Consider the following 11,059-nt stretch of genomic DNA (forward strand, 5'->3'; position numbering starts at 1 on the left):
CAGTGACGAGGGTGATTAGAGATTAAATTGTCAAATAATTCAGATATTTGAAAATCAAAAAAATTCAAAAAAATTCAAAAGAAAAATAAAATTTCAAAAACGTGGAGCTTCTTTAGTCCCGGTTCATAAGCCAACCGGGACTAAAGATTTTGGGCTTTAGTCCCGACCCTTTAGTTCCGGTTCCAGAACCGGGACTAAAGGCCCTCTGGAACCGGGACTAAAGGCTCGTTTTCTACTAGTGTTTCCTGATATTGATTAAAGTCATGCTTTTCTGGTAAATACCACTTGAAGTTGCCAGCCTTAACTTTAAGTTTTTCGTATTACAAATATTGGAAAAAACATAAAGGTTCATGAGTGGCCCAACTAATAACTTTGATTTTTTTTAAAAACAAGGACATCTATTAAAAAATAATAAACGTGGTGTTGCACTTCACAACTTACTACTCAACGGGCAGTATGTTATGGCTGAACTTTAGGAAGACTAATATTTCTGAAACACAAGGCTGCAATTCTGTGGAGATATCTTTCTACTTTTTACACCACAATCTTATGAACATAGTTGAAACATGCATGGATATTATTTGCAATTGAATGAAATAGAATGTCTATGTATCGTTGAATTAATAATACAGACATGACTGCTTAGGTTGTGTACCTCTATCATATTGTCCATAACATGAGTAAACTTGATAGGCCCCCAAACTTGTAACTAGTACTCCCTCTGTTTCTAAATATAAGCCTTTTTAGATATTTCAATACGGACTACATACGGACATAGACGTATTTTTAGAGTGTAGATTCACTCATTTTGCTCCATATGTAGTCCATATTGGAATCTCTAAAAGGGCTTATATTTAGGAACGGAGGGAGTAGATGCTAATTAAGTGCCAATAATTTGCAGGTCAGGCCACTCTGATCACAATATTACAACTAGCTAAAACATAATGCAGTAGTAAATTATACGTGAAATAGTTATCTAGAATTGGTTACATGTTAGTTGAACAGAGATGTGTTAAACCAACATCAATCATTTATTAGGTGGACTGCCGATTCAGCAATTTTTGCATCACAAAATAACCAATATCATTGTAAATACCTACGATGTCTCAATGTGAACTTTGTATTAAGCTATCTTTAGAGTGGAAGTGACTTAACATGTGTTTCAGTTTGAGAGTTCTGTTGCTTCATGACAAGTTTAGGGCTGTGTCATTCAGTCATGAAATCAGTCTTCTCTCAGTTTGATCACCTCCTTAGTGTTTGCGCCACGTGAAAATATGGAGGGAATTTTGCATATAATTCAATTAGGGTGAACAAACAAGGTAGTGACTGCAGTGGAAACTGGAAATCACGAGCCATAAACTGGAAAGCTGAAAACGCGTGCGAAAAAATTAAAAAAAAATCCAAAGAGAGCACCCAAAGCGCGCCAAGTGGCACGCTCTCATCCCACCATCATGTGATCATTACGAGGCTTTCGAAGGAGCGCTTGTTAATTAGTTGCTCCCGAAACGGCATTAAAGGCACCATATAGCATCACTTAGTGGCTTGCTGGTTCGGGAAAAAATTTGAAATTGTGAAAGTTGGTGCTTAAAAGAATAGAATTAGGCATCTCCAACACGTACCCTCAAAACGCACACAAATGTCTGGATGTATCTGTTAGGACGCAGTTTGTCATTCAACATGGTATCCCATCGGTTCATGGACGCGCCCGGTTGTCCGAAATCCCGCAAACCAGGGGCAGCTTTGCGCCCGTCCGGATCTCTGCCATATACGCATCGGACACCTCGGCCCCGCCCAAAAGCCTCTCCCGCATGAACGCACCTCAACTTCCTGCCGCCGCATTCATGCCGACCCAGAGCAGACGCTACTTGACACTAGAGCAGACATTGTAGCGGCACGTTGGCCGAGAGCACTGCCCACGTGTTCTCCTGGTCTCCGTGCATGTTCAATGCTGAAGATACGTGACTGGACATGACGAGATGACTATCGGCCGCATTCACAATGGTTGCTTGTCTGTCCGCCTGGCGGCATAAAACATGCGCGACAGCCGATAAACCCACTCTAGCGTCCGCATTGAAACAACCCACTGCTTGGCCTAGCTGGTGTCCGCTATTTATACATGCCCACGCCCGGCATGAACCACACCGCACCATCCCCACTCTTGTTCCTACTCCGTGCACCACCTTCGCCATGACCGCGAGCTCTAAAGAGATGTGGGAGAGCATCTCGACATAGCAGAAGCACGAGCTGGACGGCCTTGCGGCTCGTTGGCAGACCCTCGTGCGTTGCGGATAGAGGTCGGATGGACGGCTAGCTCGCCGTGTGTGAGCGATGACAACCGAGCACTAGAGGAGGCCTCTGACAACAAGTCGGTGGCCCCAAGGGCCGGTCCTGAGATTTCGGGGGCCCGGGGCGGAACTCAAACTCGGGGCCCCTTAATATAGACATCATGACAATAAAATTGCGGGTCTGACAAACGGCAGTTTCCTGAAAATGGCAACAACGTCTGTCGATTTTCCTAAGAAAGAACGTGAGGCGTGGACGGGAGTGACGTGGCCGACCGCAGCACCTGGGCGAGGCCCATGTCGTCGCAGGTAGCAGGGACTCGGGGGGAGGCACCAAGCCGAAAAAGAGGGGTAGTAGAGTGATGGTCGGAACGGCTGCACATCGACAACGAAGGAAGTGGCTAGAGCAAGCCGGCGCGGCAGCGTAACACAAGGCGCGGGTGATGGTGGACAGCAGTATGTCCAGGGACGGAGTTAGAAAATTGGCATGGAGGGGGCTAGACTATAAGCATGATGTTCACATTGGACCTAACCAATTGGCTTTATTATTTTTTATGAATTAGCTCTTTTCCTATTCATGTCTTCCAAGTACAAATGGATAATTGGAAATATCCTAATTAATTATTGATGTTTGTAACTTCTAAAATTCATCCTACTTCTGTAGTTTTATAGTCACAAATTAATCTAATGTCAAAAAATAGAGCTAAGGCGCAATCAAAATTAGATATAGAGTAAACTAACCTTTATTCCTTAGACCATCACTGTCATGCTTATTCGTGCGGGTGAGACCAGCCGGGCGGCCGGCCATGCGTGGTGCCCCCGTGCAGTTCTTGATCGCTGCCCTCCTCACCCTCTATGGATCCACTGATATCAGCTTGATTAGGCGCTTGACGTTGAAGCGATGTCCATTGGCAGGCAGTCGGCGAACGTGCGTTTGTGCGTGTGCTACAAGGACTTGGAGTCCAGATCGTCGGGGAACGGAGCTGCGGACTTCATAGGCGACCCGGCGTCGGCGCATCGTGACTCCACCTGCGACTCGCGATCGTGGCCAGTCGGCTAGGGTTAACCTGAATCGGGATCGGAAAGAAGAACAGGAAGACGTCGTGTAATCGTGTAATCAGCCGCTACATGTCTTCCAGACCCATGGGCTACCTGCCTACATAACAGGCTTTTGGGGCCCCTGGATTTGGGGGGCCCGGGGCGGCCGCCCCCTCTGCCCCCCTCAGGGCCGGCCCTGGGTGCCCCCGCCCACTTGGAACCACGAGGCCGCGCCGTCCACGTTCATTATGGACCTTACCTCCACTGACAACGTCCTGGATATAGACTCCAACAAGGAACAGTAGGGAATGGGAGAGGGAGGTATTCTGTGTCCCATGTGGGCACAGACATGCCCCATGCCTTATGCTTCCTCGTCTGCGGCCCACAGTTTCACTTTCCGAAGCACCCTGCCTGGGAAGATGCCGGACATGAGGAACAAGGACTTCGAGCACGGAGGCCAACGAAGATTTATATTATGTTAACTTTTGGATGTTTTTGTTTAATTAAATATGTCAAGAATATGGTCCGGTTTAAATAAAAATCATCCGATTTGCATCAAACCCACCGGCTTGTTTAATTAGTATCGTCAAATATGTGGCCAATGGATGGTTTCAAAATTTTAGTCATGCATGCATGGAATATTCTAAGGCTAGCTTGCTGCTCTAGCATCATTCATTGTTTTGGTGATCAAATCGGATTGACAAGAACTAGTCGATCGGTCATGCATGTGAGTGGGGTGAGGTCATACATAAGACCGACCGACCATGTTTTGTTTCATGAATACACTTTATTAGCATCAAATGCATCACATGTATATGCAAACCAACTTGTAGTTGGATGGTTAGAGGGACAATGATATCCTAACCCACCAGGGTTCAAGTCATGGTACTCGCATTATTTCTGAATTTATTTCAAGATTTTTGGCAATGCGTTTTTAATGGGAGGACACGTTTCCATCGACAGCGAGGCACCTACGGCGACTTCGTAAATCTCAAGATAATATGCCGGCTCAGTCTCTCGAAGGTGCTCATAAGGGTAGGGTGTCCTTGTTTTATATATAAAGCAATGACCAATCATCATACAACTCAACACACCCCACTCAGCACCACAATACACACACAAGGCTCAATACAAGGGTGATAAGAATAGCTACAAACAGAAGCTGTGTATGATGAGTCGGGAGCTCCAAGACGGCGCCTTTAAGAAGGAAACGACAGCAAAATACCGCCACTGCCCGATCCAGGGGTCGGGGTTCCCCGGAGGAACAACGTCGACGAAGAAGACTCGCGACGACGTATTCAAGAAGGGAACGACACCATAGATGTTGTGATCCTCGACCTGGCATAGCCAGAATGGGTTTTCACCTCGGCATGCCCTCTACATCTCCCAGACAGAGTACACCAAGCCCATTTGTCGTACCACCATCACCAGCCGCCGCCGCCGTTGACCATGGCAACCAGTCCACACCCCAACCGCGAGCTCCACCCACGAGCACCACGGCTACCACCACCAAGGCCACTGCCCCGGAATCCAAGACCTTGACACCACCCCTATCCTAGATGTGTAACTACAACGACCAAAGAGATGGGCGGAAAGGACCCTCTTTTCCCACCCCTGGGCGACCCCCAGCCTCGAGACCCACCCTCGGGCCGGCCAGATCTGGCCACCACCCCCCGCCCTACCGCTCCTTGGCAATGGATGAGCTCCCCGGTGGTACACAACCAACCGACGGGGGAAGGATGATTCCGCGGCCCTCCTGGCGGGGTAATCGTCCCTCAACAGTGGATGATGACTAGGAAAGGACCAACCCTCCGGCGAAGATAGCACACGTGCGACGAGGAGAGGAGGCGGAGGCCAAAATGGTCTGCCTACAGATGAGCCGACACCGGAGAGACCGGTCGTCGTCGTAGCGGGAATCGCCGAGCTACCATGCAGCGCCACACTGCAGGAAGGCCACCGTCTCACCTCACCGTGACACCACCGCCCACGGCCAGAGCAGCAACCACCCCAAGTTGTTGCCCCAACCCGCACCACCCGCCGGTCACCACAGCAACAGAGACCACCGGGGCGCCCACCAACACCACAACATGTGCGCCTCCATGCCCTGGCCAGGTCCAGCCGGAGTCCCACCACCCCAAACCGGAACAGACGGACACCAATTGCATCACCACCACCTTAATAGGGCCGTCAGCAACCCCTGCCACCGCCAACCGCCACTCCCATCCAGATCTAGACAGGGACAACCAGATCCGCCACCAGCTCACCCCAGGACTCCGGATCCCCCACGAGCTGTGCTGGAGGGGCGAGGAGGGGAGATGGCGGCGCCGGCAGGCAACCAGGACGCTAGAAGGAGGAAGGGAGCCGAAGCAGGGCCGGCCCGACACCCGACCCCACCGAGTAGAAGGGGACACCCCACGCTGCCCCACCGCCGCCGACACCACGCGGCCTTTGACCGGCGACGCCCACGGCAGCGGCAAGGGAGGGGTCGGGGTGACGGGTCAGGGGCGGCGGCGCTAGGGTTGCCACCCAGGGGCGCCCACGGGAGCGCCTTGGGAGGGGAGGGGAGGGGTGTTTTTCTGATGTTTTATTGAGTTCACATGGATACTTTTTTTGATAAAGGGCGATTTATTATCTCAAAATGTAGCATCACGCGGATACAAAGCATTATGAGTAACAACCGGCCTCTGCATAATTAGGATGCACATGGCCCAATATGAAAGTCTGACAAAAATTCATGAAATAACAACCGACAAATCGGCAACAGTAGAGTCCTCTAGACCAACACTATGACTATGTCGAAGGAGGTGGTGGGTCGATCTGAAGGTTATGTTGCCACCCATGTTGAGAAAAAACCTCCGTAGCCACCTGCTCCAATCGCATACACACCGCGTTGAGCAGCGGTTAGTCCTCCTATCATTGTAACATAGACCATGTACATAGCGAGTGCGTACATCGGAAAATAACCTGCAGAGGAGAAACATTATTTCACTAAAAACCAAATCATTTCTACATAGCCAAAGCCACCAAATTAAGGCATACGCTCCCACCCTTATTAGCGTTTTGAACCTATTTAAAATACCGTCCAATCAATGACCAAAAATATTGACAACACTTATGGGTGGATATAAATTTGACGCTATTTGGATGACTAACCATGTAGAACGTGCAAACTTGCATTGAAAAAGGAGGTGTTTGATTGTCTCGTCATGAGTACAAACACAACACTTCTTACTCCCTTGCCAGTTGTGCCATGCGAGATTGTCTTTGATTAACACAACTCCCCTACGAAGATAGCACATGAAAATTTTCACTTTTAGTGGAATCTTGGACTTCCAATTTTTTTTGGTATTACTCACTGGTACCTCAGAATATGTGATCTCATGGTACATAGAGTCTACACTGAAAGGCCTTGATGTTGTAAGGTTTCAGCGAAACATATCCTGTCCTTATGTCAGGTTAATCGAATCCAGCCGGGACAAAAGATTATGCCGTGACACAAGTCAAGGGCCAATCAAATCCTGCCTGAACGAAATATTCGACGGGAATGAACTAAGCACATACGCAATAGTATTATTTTTATCATGAGCAATGTTGTATATATTGATCCAATTAAGAGGAGTGAAGTGTTAGGGAGATACACTGATCCAATTTGTGGCGTTCTGCCGGAACGCCGATGACGGCATCGAGGAAGCACTTTAGAGTTTCACAAGTGAAAGGTAGTCAAAAGAACGAGTCTATCATACACAGTATTTCAATTTAAAGAACTAGATGATACCCTGCGCGTTGCTACGGGAAATTTTTAACTCGCAACGGTGTAAGTAAAATTTGACAAAATTATATGATTTAATTATTCAATAGTAGTAATAGCGAGAAAGAAAGGAAGACTTTCTTTGTGAGGGATGAAGAAAGTTTAGTATAAGCAAATTGAAATAACCAATCAAGGAGAAATCCTCATGAAAAGAAATCCAAATATGTCTTGATTAGAGGAGGCAAGGATTTCACATATGTATAGGCTATAGCAAATAGTTTGTAGCTACTCCGGTCTGATACTGATATGCATGCATCTGTTAGCTAGGGTCCGATCCATTGACAACGTACCTAAGGTAATTAGCAAAGAACTAATAATAATGCTTGCCTGCATAGGTGCGCATGCTACTATACCAGGGACAACGTGCACACACGTGTAAGGCGTAACAGCAGTGTCACGCACGCCCGCGCAGCGCTCGCTGGTGAGGAGTGACATGCATGCACGCGCAACGCTCTCGCTCTTGAGGTTGCCGGAGGCCGTCCTGCTGGAGACCGTGGCGTGCGTGCCTGGCGTCGCTGGCCTCTTGTGGTGCGCCACCGCGTGCAAGTGCTGGAGATCGTGGCGTGCGTGCCTGGCGTAGGTGGCCTCTTGTGCTGCGCGGCTACGCGCAAGCGCAAGTGCTGGAGCCATCCTTCCTGCGCTGCTCACCCTGTGCATTTCAAAATCGAACCGAAAAATCATACCGAAAATAAACCAAACCGAACCGATTTTATGGTTTTTATGGTTTCTGGTTTCGGTATGGTTTGAACTTTTCATACTGATTTGAACTTTGGTTTTTATGGTATATACCGAAAAACCGAACGGTTAACCGAATAAACCGAAGTAAAAATAAATTTATATTTCTTGAGATGAACAACCATACAAGTTGTCATTTTTCTTGTACATGAATCAAATTCACTAATAAGCATGTAAAATTTTCTTGTAACATAGTCATTTTTCTCTTTTTAAAATGCTAAGCACGTCCATAACCATCAACAGATGAATTAATGCATGCATATATACTTATATATATAGTCATATACTATTTGTTTAAAATAGTATGTGTTTTGAGTCATAAATTTGCAAATTATTATTACGTCATTTTCACATTCGCGTCAACTTTGGTTTTTATGATATATACCGAAACCATACCGAAATAATTTGATATATACCGAAACCGAACCGTATTTTAATTTCATACCGTATTTACCGAAGTATTAATACCGTACAAACCGAAAAACCATATAAACCGAACCATGTAAACCGAATAAACCGAACGCACAGGGTGATGCGCTGCAACTGCAACTGGCCATAGGGCGCCTGCTGCCACTAGTCCTCACTCGTCGGCTTCCTCGTCCGGGAGCGGTGTGACGGCGGGGAAGATCCACCGGTCTCGAGCCTCGTCCAAGCGTCGTGGTAGGTCCTCGGCCCTGGCCGTCCGCTGCTCAGCTCCATCGTCCATGGCGCCGCCGGCCACTTCCACAACTGCGTCATGCCGCTCACGTCACACCGCGGTGTCCTCCTGGTGCGCTTAGATGGCGGTGCGGCGGAGCCCGAGCCGACTGCATCGCCGTCTGCATCCTGATCTCTGGCGCGTGCCACGTATCTCTACGCTGCCCAATGACTGGTTCTTCTACTACTCGACACGACCGTCCTGTGCCTGCCTCCGGCAGGAAGCTAGACAGCAGGGAGTGCGCAACATAAAAAGAAAAGTGTGCGAGGGTTAGCGGCTCACCAGATAGACCGTGGCGGTGCTTGCTGCAACTGGGAAGAACATAGACGAACATGAGCTTTGATGGCGGTCTACAGCGACAAATGACAGCAAATGGAGCTCTGCATGGGAGGGGAGCAAGCTCTGGCCATCAGGTAGGTGCCAACGTCGCCAAGAGCTAGCTTCCCAACATGATGGAAGCAAAGCGCTCGGCGCTCATGGCGGCAGCGGGCGCTCGGCTCAGGGATGGTTGAAAGACGAGAAGACATGCTTGCTTCAGAAGAGGAAAAGACTCCACTAGACACATCTAATGGCCGGCATTAAAAATGATTATTATGTCCATAGTGAGCCTAGCTGGTGGCCTGGCGGTGCACTGTTCATATTCTAATCATCTAATGTGTGTGGAAAGATCGTTCCTGTTCCGACGAGGGAGAAAAAACTCGAGTTCACATAGAGAAGGCTGGAAAGGAATGCATGAGATGGGTGGAGAATGCTGATGTGGCGCATGGCTGGGGTGGATAGGCTGCATGTTTAAATAAATATGTTAGGAATTAATTTATTAGGTTAATTAATTATTAATCACTGTAATGTCGGTGCTATTTTTGGCAACTGCCTCCTTTTGTAACCGCCTTGTAAACTGGGTATAAATACCCCAATCTTCAATCAATAAAATGACTGTTCATCCCTCATTCTCTCTGCTCTCTCTTTTCCTGTTTACACGTTATCACGCACTTTGCTCTGCCGAGAGCGAGGAGGCCACAAGAACAAGTGCCTCGCTGCCAAGGCGACGGCACCGTCCCCGGCACGGACTGGAAGGAATTACCGCAACTCACTTCAATAATTCGTCATCGGCGATGCCCCTAAACAAAGACCATCCAGCGAATCGTTTCTAGCAAGAGCAGAAGAAGAGAAGATCAGCAATAGAAAAGGTACAGAGATCGTGCCAATTCTCAAAGTGAAGGACTCCATCCACAGGATACTCACGGGACAACAGCGCCCTCAACCATGGCCTTCGGCTTGATTTCACATGGCTTGGCGGCGAGGCCGTGCCCAGCCCGCCTCCATGCGACACGGCCGCTCATGGCGCAATGGACGGCACCCGTCCCGGTGGCGGCGCAAAGCGCGGCTCCCTCGCGAGCACGGCGCAACAACGCCCACGTCGGCAACGGCCGACGCACGGCGGTTGACTCATCAGGATGCGGCCGCACCCGACACCACGCCTCCCTGCCGGTCCTTCGTGAGGACGCCCTCCGGCGCACGCGGGGGGAAGTTCGCTCCATCCTGCCATCGAGACGGCGGAAGCCACAGGCGCGGACTCGGCGCCCGGCAAGCCCTTCGCCACCGTGCTGTTCCCCAGCGACGTATACGAATCATCCATGGGGAACCTCACGGGAGAAAGAGGATAACCTTATCCCTTCGTTGATTTTCAGTTTCAGCCAATCTATTGCTCTTATTCTCAAATTAGTCTTTCTTTAATATCTGGACCCTCACGCTGACGGAAACTAAAGAATAAGCCGTCTCCTTATTTCGATTTTGCATACTATCAGTTTATCACTGCATTTTACAGATTAATCTTTAGATTTTCTGTACAATGAATAAGCTATCATGCTTACTGAGAAATTGCAGATTAAGCCCTTGGCTATTATCTATATATGCATGTGAGATCGTCCGATTCCTCTATTTCTTTTTCATCATGAGAATGGTTATTCCAGACATGTTTTCAGTAAGCATGTATGATCAACATACATGTTTTTGTAACATCCTATGACATGTTTCTTAGTGCAACAACTTTAGTTTGGCAATTGAGATTATCTTGTGAAACTAGACATAAATAAATAAATTATGAAGTGTCATATTTGTTGAGACCATCCAAATATTATTTGTGAATCACAAGGTATTGATGGCATCTACTGCATAGTTTGCAGATTATTCATCACTACTGTGAGGTCTACATCTTGTCATTTTAACAAGATGACTACCTTCGAAGTGCTCTTCCAAATATTAATATTATATGTGACTACCTCGAGATATCATAAGGTAATAGTGGCATCTACTGTAAATTTTTACAGACTATCCACTATTATTGCAAGGTCTACATCATGTCACTTTGACAGATGATTACCTTCAAAGTGATTTTCTTAAATATAGCATAACATAAGGTAATAGAGATATGAACATCTACTGACAAAAGTCAGACTATGTTTTCTATTACTGCGAGATCTACACCGCACCCGGTGACTA

This window comes from Triticum urartu, chromosome 3A (genome assembly GCF_056163025.1).
Source record: "Triticum urartu cultivar PI428250 chromosome 3A, HENAU_Tu73, whole genome shotgun sequence".
Taxonomy (NCBI): domain Eukaryota; kingdom Viridiplantae; phylum Streptophyta; class Magnoliopsida; order Poales; family Poaceae; genus Triticum; species Triticum urartu.